The 19,523-nt window shown below is 43.1% G+C and overlaps 1 long non-coding RNA gene across 1 annotated transcript; it reads left to right on the top strand.

Moving 5' to 3' along the window:
* Nucleotides 1-5,577: 5,577 nt before the first annotated feature.
* On the top strand, nucleotides 5,578-12,194 carry LOC145550882 (uncharacterized). The gene is made up of 2 exons (XR_014086675.1): nucleotides 5,578-6,023; nucleotides 11,896-12,194. It is a non-coding gene; the product is annotated as an uncharacterized LOC145550882 (long non-coding RNA).
* The last annotated feature ends 7,329 nt before the right edge of the window (nucleotides 12,195-19,523 follow it).

The following is a 19,523-nucleotide window of genomic DNA, read 5'->3' as shown; positions in this document are numbered from 1 at the left end:
GACTTGATAACCTGCTGCTAAGAGAGCAAAGAGCAGATGAGAAAAACAATCAGAATCTGACAGAACGGAGAGGAACCAGCCGACAGACCTCCTTCTAATGACGGCGTTAACACCAGCCAAGTGACCGACGGCTTCGGCAGGCCTTCTCACCGAGCCGGTAAAAGTCTGGATCGTCACCAGTGGCACAAGTTAATTAGGCGAATGTCATGAGCTCGTCCCCTCAGCAGACAACAGCCCGGCCCACCCACAGAGAAATAATACTGTTAACCGATCACAGTGGCCGACCTCATTAATTTCTCCAGACGTCTCCTGTCATCAGCTCCTGGCAGCTTCGCTTTTTACACCCATTTTTCCTAATAAGCCACAAAGCTGGAAGAGCCAAGAGAGTTTGGATCGTCCCGTCCAGCGCAGCCGTTACCAGAGAGTCGATTTCTCTGCGTCATGACTCACATTGGGCCTATTTAAAGAGGCGGCTGTCCTTCCCCCCACAGTCCTGATGCTGAGGAGCAAGGAAAGCCAAGACTTATCTTACTTTATCACTTTACCTCTAATTGTTGGCATTTCTTCAGGAGCGCTTCTGTCAGCGTATTCCCTGAATATCTCCATATTTTATCCTGTTAACATCAGCCGTATTGGGTTATTATCTGATACGTTTCAAAAATCTGAAAATTGAACACGACCCGGAGCTCAACTTCCCTCTTCATGAAATGTGAACTCAGATAGAGCAACGTCAGATTTTACAGGTCGCAGGATTTTCTGCTGCTGGCGCCAGACACACATCTTTGAGCAGGCTGTATTTACCCAGAATGCCCTGCGCTGTAGTCCACTTCCTGCTTTTGGAGCGGTCTCTGGACCGCTTGGTGTTCACATTTGCATTTGAACCGCACCGGTATTCACTTCAACCGACCCGAGGTTTGTAGGTCCCAAATGAACAGGACCTCCCAGACAAACAAACTGGAGTTGGATTAAAGCAGATTAAACTGGGCTGGTGTGAACACATGACGTTTTTCTCTGCTACTTCTAGACTTCCTTTGTTCCCATTTGCTAGAGCCAACATGCTGACTGTTTTAGTTAGAAACACCTTCAAATGAGATGTTACATCCAAATCAATCTTCATGTTGCAAAGATTCAGAGTCCATATATATATGTATATATATCGCGTTTGCTAATTGCTGCTGGCTAGTCTGAAGGAGCTCAGAAGCTTGAAAACTGCAGCTTAGAGGAGGAGCTGCGTCTTGAAGGCGGGGCTAGGTCCAACCAGGCGTTTTGCATAGCTGAATGGTTGCCATGGAGACTGACCCAGAGTGTTGATTTGAAAGAATCAAATCAACACTCTGGGTTTGTTTTGGATGAAGGAATAACATCATAACATGATGTAAAGCTCAAAAACTTTGAAATATTTCTTCTTAAAGTTGACATGGTGCGACTCCCGACCGGTGGATGCTGAATGCAGCGTTACGTGACCTTGTGTGTCCATCATAAACTGGCTTTGAGTCTTCAAAATTAGATGATAATATTATAATTAAGATAATGAAGTTCTTATATGAATGGAGTCTGTCCAACTGGTCACATCAAAATCCCAATAAAACATGATGCAGCTCATGGTTGTAAAAAAGAAAACTTCACGTTAAATGTCACAAGCCGATGATTCTTTCTGATGTTTTTCGGTTGCCCGCTTTGAGACGCGGTGAGACTTTCTATAAAACGGGAGCAGAGCAGGGATTATTCAAACACCTGCTTTCCCTCCGTAATCCTGAAACGGGATGGAAACGCGGCAGCAGGAGGAAATCTGAGCAGTTCGGACACTGATGGACGGCTTAAGGAATTACTGGACCGTGTAAAGTCTCACCTTGCTGAGCATCTGCTGCTCATGTGAAGCTCAGACCTGATAATGTGGGTCTTTTGTCCGACTGCCCTCGCCTGGCCCAATAAAAAGGCAGCTCTGGTTCTGCTGCGTAAATGAGCGATGTAACTCGATCTGGACACGACGGCAGCTTTCATGTCTGGAATGGGAACGCCGGCACATCTGCAGGTCCCATCTCCGCGTTGCCTGCTCTGATTTGTTTGTCCTTACTGCTGTGGCTTTTATCTGCCGGTTCTGAGCTAATGTTTCTGACAGCCGTGACCTCAGCAGTAATGGACCGCTCACAGCGCCGCCTTCAGATGGCGGTCCAGCCACCGCTCCTCCGTCCAGGAGGGAAATGTTCACTCTGACATCATCGCTTCTGAGAAAAACGATTATTTCACGACAATATTTTGGGCTAAAACTGGGAAGGAGACAGTTTCCTCTGGGTTTGGATTTTTCCAGAGAGATGAGAAAAATCAATCGATCAATCAAGTTTATTTGTACTTTAAATTTCAGCAACAAACATAAAAACATCACAGAAATACAGTCAGCAATTGTGAAACTAGTAACAAACACAACATTTAGTCAAAGGCCATCATCAAAATCACCAATACATTAAATATTAACTTCCTAAAATAATTGGAGTCTCTTTTTTTTTTTTTTTTTTGTGGCAAAAACTGATTTATGTTTTTATTTTCAGAAGGTGACGTCATGCTGGTCAATGTTCCATTTATTACAGTTCAGCAGTTTCTCCAAACAGGAGGGTTTTTAGTCTGGATTTAAAGGAACTCAGTGTTTCAGCTGTTTTGCAGTTTTCTGGAGATTTGCTCCAGATTTGTGGTGCATAGAAGCTGAATCCATGTTTGGTTCTGGTTGTGCAGAGCAGATCAGAGGGTTGATACAGTTGATCAACTGAAGATAAATGCATGGATTTAGAGTTTCTTTACATTTAAGACCTAAAAGACAAACTCAGCTACACCAACTAAACACTTGTGGCTGAAACTGGTTTCATAATTATTCAGTTAATGTTTTAATAGATGTGATTAGAGAGGCTCCCTCTGGACAAAGTGCTCACAGCTCTGTGGTTCGTTTTATGATGAAACAACATATTTTATTACCTTTTCTAAGCAAAACCATCAGATAATTGTGTGGGTTTTTTTATACGATCATCAAACTGCGGGTGGTTTTAGAAGATTTATTTTTATAATATCACAGAAATCATTAACATGTTTCACATTTCATCTATTAGGACGAGGAGATGTCGAGGCTTTCTGTGTGAGCTGAGGACTCCCAACGTCACAGTCGTCCTCTTTGGACATACGTTTAATTTAACATATTCACTGCAAAAACACAAAATCTTATCAAGTATTTATGGTCCAGTTTCTTAGTACACTTGAAATAAGACAAAACTAACTTTCAAGTAACTTTGTTGCAAGATATAAGAGCTTGTTTTGAGTCAGTAATTACTTTTTTATCAAACTGGTACTTCTTCACCAATATTAAGAAATTATAGATTTACATCCAGCTCTTATATCTTGAGTAAGTTTTGTCTTACTTCAGGTATACCAAGATATTTGCACTAGAAATATTTGGTAAGATTTTGGGTTTTAGCCGCTAGTAGAGAATTAAATACACTGCTCAAAAAAATAAAGGGAACACTTAAACACTTAAGTAAACACTTAAGTGTTCCCTTTATTTTTTTGAGCAGTATATAAACTCTTCCTTTGCTCATTTGTTCTGGAAACAAATCATTTTGTTTCCAAAAGATTCATCTAGCAGAATATGAACAGAAAGTCTTCTCTTAGTCTCAGATTACATGAATTACGCCACAGTTCAATCAGTGAATGAAACGGCAGTAATGAATTCACAGTGGCAGGAAGTCCGTTTTTAACAACACCGACTGAACGCCTCACAGCAGAACTTCCAAGAGTGGATAGACATTTAAAGCAACACAGCTTCTTTAATTCAAAAAGCTGTAAAAGTTGAGACTTTTTTCCCCCAACTGCAGGGAAGGCTTTTGAAGAAAGGAGTGGCTCTGAAACCCGATGGTGAAACTTTGTGTTGTGCAGCAAACGAAGGCCAACTTGAGATTTGGTGGAAGTTCCAGCCGAGGGTCATAAATCTGTCACCCGTAATGAAACGCAGAGTGTTGCCGTAAATTGCTTGAAGGGGTCTCAGGGCTACAGATGAAACATGCACGTTTGTGCTTCCATATGTGGGGGGAAAAGGCAAAAGTGTGAGGAAAAGTCAAAGACGTTAAATCATTTATTAAAGTTATTTATTATGCAGTAAAAAGTACGAACAGACCAGACTCAGCTGTTTGCTGCCTGAGTGACTGACTTTAGAGCAAATCTCATCTGCTGCTGCAGCTTTCATTAGATTTCTGCATTTATGGGAGCAGTGACAAAGAAAGGGAATTCAGCTCAGATTTTCCAGGATACTGTACATTTTGTGGAACAATCATTAATCAGAACTGGTAAAAATATCAAAGTTAAACTTGGAGCGATTCTTGTTTTTAAGCAAAGGTAAAATAAAAGTGTGAAAATAAAACTTTATGTGGCTGAAACACTGCTGGGAAACCGGCAGTTTGAAAATATGAGCTCCAGTTCATTTTAACATCAGGATGTGGCAGAACAAAACGTTTCAGATCAGATCTGAAGCACCAAGATTCACAAATGTGACAACAAATCATTTTAATGGTGAAAAAACCACTGTAGCAGCATAAATGGTACGCTGCCACTTTAAGAGTAATTTCAGCGGCTGCATATAAGCAAGCGTTCACCTGACATGAGGCTGCTTGCGTCGTGACGTCAAATTGAAGTTGCTCCTTTTGTTTGCGCCGTTCTGGGTAAGCGTGGCTGTTTTATCATTTGTCAGCTTTAGGAATGGCTATTAATGTCAACTGGTCTGTCTGCTTAGCCTCCTTCGCTGCACCTTTAATATCTGGGTCGATCTGTCCATTCATTTCTGCTGATATGAAGGTAAGAGCTTAGCGTGGCTAAGTAACACCTGTTTCATGTAAACAAAACCTTCACATACCGTTTTTTTATTACAGTTGCACTGCATCTAGGTGGTACTGAGGATCTGATTATTGGGCATTTATCAGGTCACAGGTAAACGGCTGCTGCAAGTTATAAATTTTGTTGTAGCAGTTGAATTAATTTGCTATATTTTTTTTAGCCACCTGATGACTCTTCGGCATTGCACCTGGATTGATACTCGCTGCTGTTTTGCCTAACTCCAAATTGTTTTGCCTAACTCCAAATTGTTTTGCCTAACTCCAAATTGTTTTGCCTAACTCCAAATTGTTTTAAAAAGACCAACTTGAACTTGCCCTGCTTCTGGGAGCAGTGATGGCGCTATTGAAGGAATGAACTGCAACATTGTAGTGCCATTGTATCACTGTTTTACTTGTATTGTTTCATTATTATTATTTTTTTTGTCTTTCTTTTAAGGACTGAGGCTTCTGTGGTGGCGGTGGTGACCCCTGGTGGCGGTGTCTTGTCTCGCGTGTTTTGTTGGAGCACCTTTTCTTTCTTTGCCGTGTTTTTGTAGTGTCTAGGTGATTCCCTTTTTTCTGCACTGGATGTTGCCCCTTTCCCTCACTACTTCCCCACTGGTAAGCCTCAGTTTCCTTTGCAATTTAGACGTTTTATGATAAATCTTGTTAACTGCGTTCACTGTTTTAACCATTCAATTTTAGATCATTATTTTAAAAAGAGATTATAAAGACGAATAAACTTTGTAGAACTTCCTGAATCTTGTCTCATTTTCCAGCAGAACGTACTTGCGTCCTTTCATTACATTTTCCTGGAATTATTCCAGGTGGCGTTGTTGGTCATTATAACCTGTAAGAGTTTATATCTTGGGTTCATAATTAAAAATAAAGAAAATCCACCCCCCAGGTTGCCACAAATTGGCGTTGTTGGCAGGATTATTGCTGTGTAAAAGGAGACTTGATTCCTTAGTTTTTTTTGTTTTTCTGTATGTGTAGTGGTCTTGTGTTTTGTTTGCTTTGGAGGAGAATTGTGTTGTGTGTACAGGCAAAACAGCAGTGAGCCCATCTAGTAAAGGATCCAGATTATGGAGGAGGAGATCCAAGAAATGCGGGACTTGATTGCCCGATTGAAAGCAGACAACGAACGACTGCGTCAGGAACAGTCACTCTCTGCCCCAGGTACTTCTACTGCCCCTTCTACTTCAAGCACATCTCAGAGTGCTTTGCCCGCCTCAGGTCCCCTTGTGTCAGAGAGGTTGGTGTTTGTGCCTCGTGACAGGAAATGTCCGATGTTCAGGGGAAGATCCGGTATAGGGTTAAATGAATGGTTGGAGGAGGCTGAGGTCTGTATGAGGGCACGTCACTTATCACCAGTTGATCAGGCTTTTTATTTGTATGATCACTTGGAGGGTGAGGCGCGAGAGGAGCTCAGATACCGCTCTAGTGCTGAACGGACTGATCCAGCTTGCATTATTAGAGTGCTAAAAGAGGTATATGGTTGTACTGATTCCTATGTCTCGTTGCAAGAGGCTTTCTTTTCTAGAAAGCAGCAGGAAGATGAAACTCTTCAAGAATTTTCACTTGCACTAATGGGATTAATGGAGAAGGTTAAAGCCTCTGCACCCACTAACATGGTTAATGCTGATGTATTGTTGAGGGATCAGTTTGTGGAGCATGTTCTAGATGGTCCACTGCGGCGTGCATTGAAACAGTTTGTACGGGAGAAGCCTGCAGCTACTTTACTTGATGTCAGGGCTGAAGCTATTAGGTGGGAATGGGAGGGCTCATCTGACGGTAGTAGGGCCCGGAGTCTTTCAGTTCCATCACTTGGATTTCAGTATGCTGTCCAGAGCACTGCTCAGATTAGTCCAAGGGATCAGGGGTCAGAATTGAGGGCACTGCATGATATGTTGGCACGACAACAAGAGCAATTAAATAAACTTACTCAGAGCGTTGCCTCTCTTGGTCAAACCCACCAACAAAGTCGTCCCCCTCGTAATGCCCCTATAGTCTGTAGACGGTGCCAACAGCCAGGTCATTATGCCAGGGAATGTGACGGTGTACGTGTCCCTTCACGTTTTCACTCTCATGGCTCTCGACAGCCCTCTAGTTCCTTGCCTCATGGCTCTGCGGTCTCGGAAAACTAGTTCCCACTGAATTGTTGAGCCGCAGTTCGGGTGGGGTCACTATTGGCTCAGTCACAGCACCATGTAAGGGTAGGGAAACACCAGAGCTTGTTGCATCGTGTCCTCATTTAGATGTGTGTTTGGGAGGTGTTAGGGTGCCCTGTCTAATTGACACTGGTTCCATGGTGTCAACCCTTACAGAAAGTTTCTTTGAGGATCATTTTAAGTCTGGGGGCCCTGATGGTTTACGCCCTTGTCACTGGTTGCAGCTTAAGGCAGCAAATGGGCTAAATATCCCCTACCTTGGCTACATAGAGCTTAGTGTTGAACTTTGCGGCAAAGATATCCCAAACTGCGGTGTTTTAATTGTAAAAGATCCCCCTGGCAAAGTACCTCCTACACCAGGTGTTTTGGGCATGAATGTAATCCAAAAATGCTATCATGAGCTTTTTGTGCAGCACGGTGCAGGGTTGTTCACTCGGGACAACGTCCCACAAGCCCCACATGAAATCTGGCCTGCATTGCAAAAGTGCCATCAGGCAAGTTTGCAGGACTTATCAGACTGTGTGGGGAAGGTAAAAGTGCGGGGTCGTGCAGTATGTAGAGTTCCAGGTGGGGTTATGAAGCTAGTGGCTGCTACATGCACTGATCAGCTGTCACAGGCTGCACTATTTGAGCCTCCTGAGTCAGGTTTGCCTGGGGGTTTGCTTGCCTCTCCTGCTCTTGTCCGTGTGGTGCGAGGCACAGCCTACATACCGGTTGTTAATGTGGGCTCTACAGACATAGTGCTTTACCCACGTACTGTAATTGGTACTCTGCAGCATGTTAACGTTATCAGTCTGCCTGCTGGTGTTACAGAAGAGCCCTCATATATAGCTAAGGTGTCCTCTCAGGTTGTAGTCTCTGTGCAGGACCAAGTTGAGGCCATTGACCTTTCCCAACTGCCCAGTACACATCAGGGTCAGGTGAGGACCCTTCTTAGGGATTATTCATCTGTCTTTGCAGAAAATGATGGTGACTTGGGGTGTACAAATATAATTAGTCATGACATACCCCTTATTGATGAGACTCCTGTAAAGCAGCGTTACAGGCGTATACCACCATCAGACTATGAAGCGGTAAAGAATCACATCAATCAGCTACTTAGTGCTAATGTGATCAGAGAGAGCTGCAGCCCATATGCATCACCCATTGTGTTGGTCAAAAAGAAGGATGGGAGCCTGAGAATGTGTGTGGACTATCGGCAGCTTAACAGTAAAACCCGTAAAGACGCCTTTCCATTACCACGCATCGAGGAGTCTTTAGATGCACTTACAGGCGCTTGCTGGTTCTCTACATTGGACCTGGCAAGTGGTTACAACCAAGTACCTGTTACAGAGGCCGATCGTCATAAAACGGCATTCTGCACGCCATTTGGTCTATTTGAGTGGAATAGAATGCCCTTTGGCCTTTGTAATGCGCCCAGTACGTTTCAGAGACTTATGCAGCGCATTTTCTCTGACAAACAGAATCAGTCATTGCTTCTGTATCTTGATGACATAGTTGTGTTTTCTTCTACTGTGGAACAGCATTTGGAGCGTTTGGGGATGGTGCTTGGACGCCTGAAGAAAGAGGGTCTCAAGGCAAAGCTGACAAAGTGCTCCTTTCTTCAGCCAGAAGTTAAATACCTGGGCCATGTCATTTCTAATAAAGGCGTTGCAACTGATCCATCTAAAATTGAGGCAGTGGTTAACTGGCAGCGCCCCACCACATCCACCGAGCTAAGGTCCTTCCTTGGGTTCGCCAGTTACTATCGACGGTTCGTTGCAGGCTTTGCTAAGTTGGCTGCGCCCCTTCACCAACTAGTGGGACAGCTAAGCGGTCCAAGAGCAAAGAAGCGGCCAAGACAGGACATCACTGAGGGCTGGACTGCAGAACACCAACAGAGCTTTGAGGAACTGAAGAGAAGGCTGACTACCTCACCTGTGTTGGCCTACGCTGACTTTTCTCTGCCTTTTATTCTAGAAGTGGATGCGAGCCATGGTGGTCTGGGGGCTGTCCTCTCCCAACAACAGGATGGGGGGGTGCGTCCTATCGCCTATGCCAGCCGAGGATTAAGGCCGACTGAACGCAATATGGATAACTACAGCTCCATGAAACTTGAATTTTTAGCCCTTAAATGGGCAATGACTGAGAAATTCAGAGAATACTTGTTGGGCCATAAATGCCTTGTATTCACTGACAACAATCCCCTCAGTTATCTCAGTACTGCCAAGCTGGGTGCCAGTGAGCACAGATGGGCTGCACAACTTGCCTCCTTTGACTTTAAGATCCAGTACCGGTCCGGGCGTGCGAACAGGAATGCAGATGCCCTTTCCAGAAAACATCCATCTACTGGAGAACAGGTTGGTGCTCTCGTTCCAGGGAGCAGTTTGCCTGAATCTCTGCAACTGATGATGGAGAGACAGGATGCTACTCAAGCTGCCATCACCGTCCTTCCTGAACGCACCACAAAGGATATGCAAGTATTACAACATGCTGACCCAGTCTTGCAGGAACTTTGGAGCTTCTGGGCTCGCAAGAAACAACCTGACCGCACAGAGCGAAGGGACTTGCCGTCGCCTCTGTTGGCATTCCTGAGGCAGTGGGATCGTTTGGTGGAGAAGGATGGTGTCCTCCACCGCAAGACCTTTCGCCCTGATGGTGCTGAGGAGATGCTACAGTTGTTGCTGCCCACAGCCTTGAAGGAGGAGGTCCTGACTCGGGCGCACCAAGATCATGGACATCAAGGTGTGGACAGGACTCTCTCACTTCTGAGGACCAGATGTTACTGGCCAAAAATGTCCTCTGATGTTGTTGATTGGTGCAGGTCATGCGAGCGGTGCCAAGTGGCAAAAGATACCCTGCCTACTGCACGGACATATATGAGCCATTTGCTAGCATCACGGCCCAATGAGATCCTTGCCATGGATTTCACAGTCCTAGAGCCTTCTCAAGATGGCCGAGAGAATGTGCTCATCTTAACTGATGTTTTTAGCAAGTACACCCTAGCCATACCAACCAGAGACCAACGTGCCTCTACTGTGGCCCATGTCCTGGTGACGGAGTGGTTTTCAAAATTTGGTGTGCCAGCCCGTGTTCATTCGGATCAGGGGCGTAATTTTGAAAGTTCCCTCATCCAGCAGCTCTGTCAATTTTATGGCATCAAGAAGTCCAGGACCACACCGTACCACCCTGCTGGAAATGGACAATGTGAAAGGTTTAATCGTACGCTTCATAACCTGTTGCGTACCCTTCCTACCACCAGCAAAAGGGCATGGACTGCTTATTTGCCACAAGTTGTCTTTTGTTATAACACCACACCACATCAGAGCACTGGAGAAAGTCCCTTCTTTCTGATGTTTGGCCAACAACCTAGGCTTCCTTTAGATTTTCTGCTCGGCCATGTATCAGAACCAAGTGCTGGCAGTGTTGAAAAGTGGGTTGCAGAGCATCAGACGCGCCTGAAACTGGCTTTTGAGGAAGCCAGGGAGAAGCTGAAGACTGCTGCGGATAGGAGAAAGAGAAATAATGACCAGCATGTTCAAGACTCACCTCTGCATGAAGGCCAACTTGTTCTACTTCGAAACACCAGTCACCAGGGAAGACACAAAATTCAGGATCTGTGGCGTTCCAAAGTGTACAAGGTCCTGAAAGTGTTGGGTGACACTGGAGCAGTTTACACTGTTGCTCCTAAAGATGAATTGAACAAAATTAAAAGGGTCCATCGGTCTCTACTGAAACCAGTGGTTTGCAGTGATGTCCCAGCATCACCTCATGGGGAGCCACTAATGACTGATTCATCCTCTGAGGATGAAACTGATCCTGATTTGTTTTTGGAGGTAAATGTCCACCAGCCACCACTTTCTTTGCCCACCGTCCCACAAATGGTCAGAAATGACACTGTTCCTCTGTCCTCCGGGGTATCCCATCATGAAGCTCCCTCAACATCTGCATCTCAAACTCCTAGTGTTGCCAGCTCAAGTAATGATCAGGGCCCTCCCAGGGTGGCGAGGAGAACTGCACGCTCAACAGCAGGTCAACATTCCAATCTCCACCATCTCCCAAGACCAATGGCATTAGCGCATGGGGCTGCAAACTCTCCTGATTCACATTGCAATGCTGTTTCTGTAGTATTTAGACCTTGGTGCTAGTATTTTTGGAGGTCGTCGTCGGGGCGTCGACGCAAGTTGGGGGGGTAGACTGTAGCAGCATAAATGGTACGCTGCCACTTTAAGAGTAATTTCAGCGGCTGCATATAAGCAAGCGTTCACCTGACATGAGGCTGCTTGCGTCGTGACGTCAAATTGAAGTTGCTCCTTTTGTTTGCGCCGTTCTGGGTAAGCGTGGCTGTTTTATCATTTGTCAGCTTTAGGAATGGCTATTAATGTCAACTGGTCTGTCTGCTTAGCCTCCTTCGCTGCACCTTTAATATCTGGGTCGATCTGTCCATTCATTTCTGCTGATAGGAAGGTAAGAGCTTAGCGTGGCTAAGTAACACCTGTTTCATGTAAACAAAACCTTCACATACCGTTTTTTTATTACAGTTGCACTGCATCTAGGTGGTACTGAGGATCTGATTATTGGGCATTTATCAGGTCACAGGTAAACGGCTGCTGCAAGTTATAAATTTTGTTGTAGCAGTTGAATTAATTTGCTATATTTTTTTTAGCCACCTGATGACTCTTCGGCATTGCACCTGGATTGATACTCGCTGCTGTTTTGCCTAACTCCAAATTGTTTTGCCTAACTCCAAATTGTTTTAAAAAGACCAACTTGAACTTGCCCTGCTTCTGGGAGCAGTGATGGCGCTATTGAAGGAATGAACTGCAACATTGTAGTGCCATTGTATCACTGTTTTACTTGTATTGTTTCATTATTATTATTTTTTTTGTCTTTCTTTTAAGGACTGAGGCTTCTGTGGTGGCGGTGGTGACCCCTGGTGGCGGTGTCTTGTCTCGCGTGTTTTGTTGGAGCACCTTTTCTTTCTTTGCCGTGTTTTTGTAGTGTCTAGGTGATTCCCTTTTTTCTGCACTGGATGTTGCCCCTTTCCCTCACTACTTCCCCACTGGTAAGCCTCAGTTTCCTTTGCAATTTAGACGTTTTATGATAAATCTTGTTAACTGCATTCACTGTTTTAACCATTCAATTTCAGATCATTATTTTAAAAAGAGATTATAAAGACGAATAAACTTTGTAGAACTTCCTGAATCTTGTCTCATTTTCCAGCAGAACGTACTTGCGTCCTTTCATTACATTTTCCTGGAATTATTCCAGGTGGCGTTGTTGGTCATTATAACCTGTAAGAGTTTATATCTTGGGTTCATAATTAAAAATAAAGAAAATCCACCCCCCAGGTTGCCACACCACTAATGAGTTGAAAACCTGAGAGACGATGCCGATGTAAATATTAGTTTTCCTTGAGGTGGAATAATCTTCCAGACCTGCTACGTTCACACAGCACATGTTGATGCTCAATTCTGATTTTTTGCTCATTTTTGTGCCAGTTTATTTTTATTTATATTTCCACTTTGTGTTCTGTTGTGTCTGCTGAGCAACGATAGGCCTCTGTTGTAAACTTTTTTCTTTTAAACCAAAACACATCTCACATGCGACTTCTTACACTGCAATGACAAAATCTTACCAAGTAGTTTTGCTCTGGTTTCTAGTGCAAACATCTTAGAAAACTTGATTTAAGACAAAACTAGCTGACAAGTAACTTTTCAGCAAGATATAGCAACTTGTTTTGTATCAATAACTTCACAGATCCCATGGCTTGCAAATAAATTACTTGCAAGTTATCTTCCTTTCATTTCAAGAGTATTAAGATTAAGATCTCACCAAAACTACCTGGTAAGGTTTTGTGTCTTTGCAGTGTCAGAAATCCAGCAGCTTTGTGGAATAAAGGTCGTCCACTGAGGTCCGCCGCCGCCGCCTTCCCTTTGGGTTCTCCAACCAAGTGGACAGAATAGCTGCAGAGGATGTCGCCACAAGTAAAGCACTGACCTGAGAGAGACGGCGGACGAAGGCCGAGGTAAGTGTTCAGTCAGCCTGGACCTGCGGCTGAATCAGCAAACCTCTGCCAGACGTTTGCTCACAAGTGAAGGAAGTGGATGGGAAGAGATCTGTGTTGCACAGCAATCCTGCTCCAGTGGAGTCAGGAACACCGGAGAACTCAGACGGCATCAGTCATGGATGAGAAAACTACAACTGGATGAGACGGTTTTTAAGGTTTCACCTGCCTAACAGCAGATCAGCACACAAAGAGTAAAAAAATAAATACATTAGAAATCAAGGGTCACATTTGGAGTCCATTCATCCCATGGACATTTTGGTTCTTTTCCTTTTGCTTAGTTTGCATAAATTTGTAGAAACCCTCATATAAAATCTGCCAAGTCTTCGGAAAAACGCCAACAGAACCTTTTCGCCAGACGGTGAAGGGTTAAATATTCCACACTTTTCCAGAATATTTGTGCTTTTCCTGAATTTCACGTTTTACAAATAACACAGCTGCTTATATTCCTACAGCATTCAGGGTTTAATGAGAAACCGGCTAAAAGAATAAATGAATGAACGAATGGACAGATTGGCTTATAGGACGGATAGAAAACCAGGTTTTTTACAGAACTGCAGCTGCAAACCACAAAGAAAAGTCATTAAGTTGTCAATCAAAGTGAGAATATGTGGAAAAACCTAAGACTGAGTATTTATCGTATCGTTCATCACGATAAACTTCTTGTCATGATAAGAAATTTGATTTATCGTCATGGTAAATTAATGATGCTTAAACTCTCCCAAACTGTCTGTATTGTTGGGATTGTTAGTTTTACCATTTCCTCCACAGTTTTTACTGAGTGCATCAATAAAAATCAGTAAATTTGAAAATATGATGAAAAGTCACTGTGTGCACGTTAGTGAAGTTATTAAGTTTATTGTGGAGCTGTGTGTGCAGCCACAGCCAAACCTAAAGCTACATAATAAAGATGTAAAAAATTGTTCTTATTGTCACTTTTATTGTTATCACAATAGTTCAACAAAATGCTGTAAACCCCCAACATGACCCAAAGACTGCAGAACGTCAACAGACAGCAATAAGTTTCATACAAATAGTTTCAGTCAAAGCTTTAACGCTTTAAATGGAAGAAACTGCAGAAACTTTAAAAATAATTTATGAAATACATTAAAAAGGTTGATAAATCTGACATGTTTCTATGCTGGGAGAGTTTCAGCAGTTCTGCAGCAGCCGGGTCCAAACGTCTGGCGGCTGCAAGAGGTCAGCAAAGTGTCCTGAGTGCCAGGCTGCAGACTGAAGCCGACTCCACAAGGCCAGGCAAATTCCTGCTGCCTTTTTATGTTATTTTCAGAGACCACAATGACAGAGCAGAAAAAAGGGAATATGCTATATAATGCTTATTTTGGCTGTCCAGCATTAAACATGTTTAATTTAGCAGAGAGCAGAAACACACAGAACGCGGATGTTATGGTTATTTTCCGCTTTTTGTTGAATTGTTTGTTTGCCGAGTCTCACTTGGTTATTTCTGTAAACAGAGGCAGAGAGACCAGAAGCAGGAACAGGAAACCCAGAGCAAATTGATCATTCCTCTCTCTCCTCCAGCTGCAGGATTAAACTATTCACTTCTCACAACCACAAAATTAGCACTAAAAACCTCGTTACACTCAGAGAACCAGGAGCCTGAAATGGGGTAACGACTCCTGACCTTTCAACTTTAACACGTCTGCTGCTCAGTTAAACCTTCATGAAAACCAAACACCCAGACAAAAACTAAGATCCAGTCTGAAGAGAATGAAGACTCCACAACTATTTCAGCAAATTTATAAAGCCTCCGTTGAAACCAGTAATGCCAGTACGTTAGTTTGAGTAACAAGACATCCTGGTGTTGATGACATCGGTTATATCCAAGTATATCCAGTTCGCTTTATTTGAACTGTAGTTCGTTTTCCCAGGAAGTCCGGTTTGTTTGTGGAGGTCTGAATGCGCAATCACAAGAAACCTCCGTCTCGGTTTGGATGATGTGAACTCTGCTGCAGTCCAAATGCAAATGTGAACGCCAAACAGACTGGAGACCGCTCCAAAAGCAGGAAGTGAACTACAACACAAGGCATTCTGGGTAAATACAACCAAAACAAATGTGCTAGTCCTAACCCTAAATGGCTAAAATCTGGCTGTTTCTTCTTGAGGGGTTTTCATGTCGTTTCCTACAGTGGTTCTTGGTGCAGCGCCCCCTCAGGACAGGAGGGGAACAGGTTGGTTTGACTCGGTGCAGTGAGAAAGAACCACAGCAGCTGGAAATCCAACAAATGTTGCAGTTTTGGTCTCCAATTGAAGTGAGTCTACTAAGTGTGAAAACACTCTTCTTATTAACATACACCACAAATCAAAAATGATAAACTCTTCAAAAACATTGATGTTTGATTAATGAGAAAAGTCTCAACAGAAAGGGCCGTTAGAAATATTTCAAAAAGAAGGTGATAACTGGGCGTCCAGCTGGTGGTCACTGGTGTTACAACTGGACTGAAGACGATGTCTGTACACAGACAGACAAACGTCCCACAGCTACGAAATTCAAAAGGCTGTACAGATCTGGAGACAGTTGCAGCTAAAATCTGAATACTTGAGGAAACAACAACCACCTGCAAAGAAGTCGTAGAGATTTAGTCCCTAAATGAAGCCTTGTGTAAAATTTCAAAGTATTGATGACATTTACACAAACGTATCGAAGCTTTTCATGTCTACAAATCCTAAAGGTCGTGGCGTCTGCAGTCTGACCTTCAGCTCAGATTGGGTCAGTTCATGAAGAGAAAACTGATTCAGCACAAACGTCCTTCTGAAAGCTCAAAAAGAACAAGAAATGATAAATGCCAACAATGTACGCATCAGTAGAACTGGAGAAAATATTATAAAGATTCCTAGAACTGCAGTTTTATTGAACGTTTCTTTTTCATTTCACCAGTTAAGTAAAAACATCCTGTATTTTGCATTCATTGGCTCGGTGGTAATGGCTCGGCTGTTGTCATCTCAGCAGGATCTCTCCCATCTTGAAGAATTACCGGGAGAAAGATAAGAGTTTTACGAGGTGTTCTTTCTTCCCTGACCGCGGTTCGGTTTGTATCCGAAATCGGACTGCCGTAGATCCGTCACGCTGGAAATGAGTTTGGTTTCTCTGTATATCTGCACAGCATGCCCTGCAGCTAAAGCTTCTCTATCTGTGGGCAAAATCTCCAGCAAACAAGAACATTACAGGAACTTAACTTTTTAATATCAACAAATAAGCACACTCCGTCATGCACTTAGAAAAATGTCCATTTCCTGAGGTTGAACGCCGCCTTGCTCTCCGTCGTGTTGCGGTATCTCTCTGCTGTCTGTGGCTATAAAACTGCGCCGTAAATTGAGTTTTTTTAAAGATTTATATTTAACATTTGTGTTTTATAGGACGGTAAATGTCTAGAGCAATGGTCGGTTGTCGCTTCAACAGACGCACTTTCATTTATTTCTTGACCTTGCCTGTGCAGCGGGCTTAAAGGGCCAGCTGCCACCACCCTTTACTCGGCACATGGAGCTTTTCATTAGCAGGATGAAGCCTGGAAAGAGACTTCCTGTCTGAAAACTTCGGACAGCCTGACAACGGTCATCAATGCGTCAGAAAAGCACAAAAACAAGAAGATTGGAATCTTTTTGGAGGGCTGTGTGTTGCATTCGTTTTCTCCATGAATTTATTCCATATTTATGAAATTCTCTGTCATATAATCCTCCATCCTCGTTCTCCCCGTCAGGCCGCCTGTCAAACATAATTCACACAAACTTCAGGCACTGAAACGCTTCTGCAGCCGACAGCTGATATCCTAACCTGAAATAACTTCTCCATCAAGACGTTCATACTCATTTTTTTCATTGAATCTCAATATGTGCCGACAGAAAGTTTGATCCCAAGTTTTGTTTCCATCGTTCTTCAGGTTCAGCCAATGAAAAACATTAGTAAATTAAACGCTTTACGTCATTAGAGCGTCGGGAACTTTGGATCCTCGGAGCCGTTTCACAGCATGAACAGAAACTCTGAACTTGCAGACTTTCCTGCAGAGCGTTTGGATGTGGTGACAACTGTGGCTGCAGCAGCTTGGAGGTTTGAGCTGTGAGGTCCGACAGCGAGGCGAAGGTGTGATTATTTAACCTAATTAGACTCAGAACTAGAGGACAACCATAAAGCGGCAGCGTCGGCCTCGTAAGCGCCGCCCTCTGAAGGAGCAAAACAGCAATTTCACATTTTATGATCAGTTTTATTTGAGGGTTTTGAAGACTAAACAAGACACTTTTTTTCCCACAACCACACTAAAAGTGTAAAACAAACGAGAAATATTTTTATGCCCAGAGGTAATTACGTTTAATTAGTTTAAACACCATGTCCAATAAAATCCTTTAATGATTGTTTGCACAACTTTGTCCACTGGGTGTTTATTTCACATAACTAGAAGCTTTAAATCAAACATCAGCTGAAAGATTTTGACCTTCTCTGTTACAATAAGCGCAGATCTGATGAAACTCGTTTCCGCCGCCGGTGAAACGGATCCAGCTGCCGACGCCATGATGGGTCATAATTTAATGTTACTGTAACACATCCTGTGATGCAGGAGACGTTATTATAACCTTTAAATTAAGGTTTTAATTCCTGTAACTTAAATGAACCTTGTATGTAAACACAAATGCATAACTTTACAGATTTTTAAAAAAAGACTTTTTGATACTTCTGCAGAAGATTCTGAGATATTTGTGGTTGTAGTTTTAATATCCATCCATCCATTTTCTAACACCCTTGTCCCTTAATGGGGTCAGGAGGTGCTGGTGCCCATCTCCAGCTGGCGTGCCGGGCGAGAGGCGGGGTCACCCTGGACAGGTCGCCAGTCTGTCGCAGGGCAACACAGAGACACACAACCATGCACACACACACTCACACCTAGGGGCAATTTAGACAGACCAATTAACCTGACAGTCATGTTTTAGGACTGTGGGAGGAAACCGGAGTACCCGGAGAAAACCCACCATGCACAGGGAGAACATGCAAACTCCATGCAGAAAGACCGGGGCCGGGAATTGAACCCAGAACCTTTTTGCTGCAAGGCAACAGCTCTACCAACTGCTCCACTGTGCAGCCCTAGTTTTAATATTTACAATTTTTGTGTTTTTTACATTTTTGTGGAAATTTAAGATGAAAATCTGCTAAATGTATATGTTGAAAGTGAGCAAAGCTATCATGCAGAACAGTCATGGATTCCTAAAAACGTTAACATCTGCCTATTTTAATAGTTAAAACATCAAATATGAGTTAATATGCATTAATATGTGCAGTGGAACAACAACGTCTTAGAACAACCGCAGAAGCTGATATTTATAATTTTCTTCACCCAATGAAAATGTACAACTAGGTGAATTTTTCATGAATAATTTTGACTTATGATTCACATTTACACGTTGAAGCTGGCAACGCAGGTAAAATATATAAAAATGTAGAAAATAAATGCATGATTCTACTTTAAAAATGTTAATTATTTTCTCTTCTGTCATCATGAAGGAAGTTTGGAGACTAATCCAATTTACTCTGGAATGATTCAAATGTAGCAAAAAACACATTTTCTACACTTAAATTTGGATCAATTTTTACTTATTTTTCTTCTAATTTCTTACACACAGATGGGTTTTATTCTTTTTCCAATTATGCCAACACTTTGTATCCTAAATATTTTCTGATTTTGCTGACGCAGCTTTCAAACATCAGAGCTTTTTGCTTCTTTTCCATCCGATTTACAGCTTTTTGGCATCAGACATCACAGCTCACAGCTTCTGCATCAAACCCCAACATCTTCTTCATGGGGGGTTCTCAGCTCAGCCGCGATTTATTTTGAATTCATTATTTAACGACACTTTTCACCGTACAGTGCGTACATCAGTAGGAGAAGCTCGGGTTTCCTCATTAGCAGCACCAAAAGCAAGCAAGCAGTAAAACAAATAATCCCGGCTGAAGTAGACATAGCAAAACTTTCCAGTGAAACTGGAGTGATAGTGTATGGGAAGGCGTGCTATGAAAGCAAATGAAACCCGAGCCCGCGCCTAAAATATTTTTATAACAGAGCTCACATTCAGTCGGGCGCTGCAGCAGCCACCCAAACGTCAGAGCTTCATGTTTTCTCATGTAACGGGACCTCGTGTTCAGCCACAGTCAAATGAAAGACCGAGCCGTTTTAATTCCAGGGTTTTAAATAAAGCCGCGTAATAAAAGTGTCTTCACCAGATTATTAAATTATTTAAATCCGAACCCCAAGAGAACAAAAACACACAACAGATTTCAATGTTTGTTAAGGAACCGTGAAGTCCAGATGAAAGCCGAGGCTCCATTTGAGACTCACTCTACAGTTTAGTTTAGGCGGTAAATGTTAAAATCGATGGAAGAGTTGAAGTTACTGGTGGAGGACCAGGCACCGAGCGGTCACCGAGTAACCCGAAATATAAAATCAGAGGCAGCTGAAA

This window comes from Poecilia reticulata, chromosome 2, assembly GCF_904066995.2.
Source record: "Poecilia reticulata chromosome 2, P_reticulata-male-v2, whole genome shotgun sequence".
Classification (NCBI taxonomy): Eukaryota; Metazoa; Chordata; class Actinopteri; order Cyprinodontiformes; family Poeciliidae; genus Poecilia; species Poecilia reticulata.
This window is presented reverse-complemented; position numbering and strand designations above follow the sequence as displayed.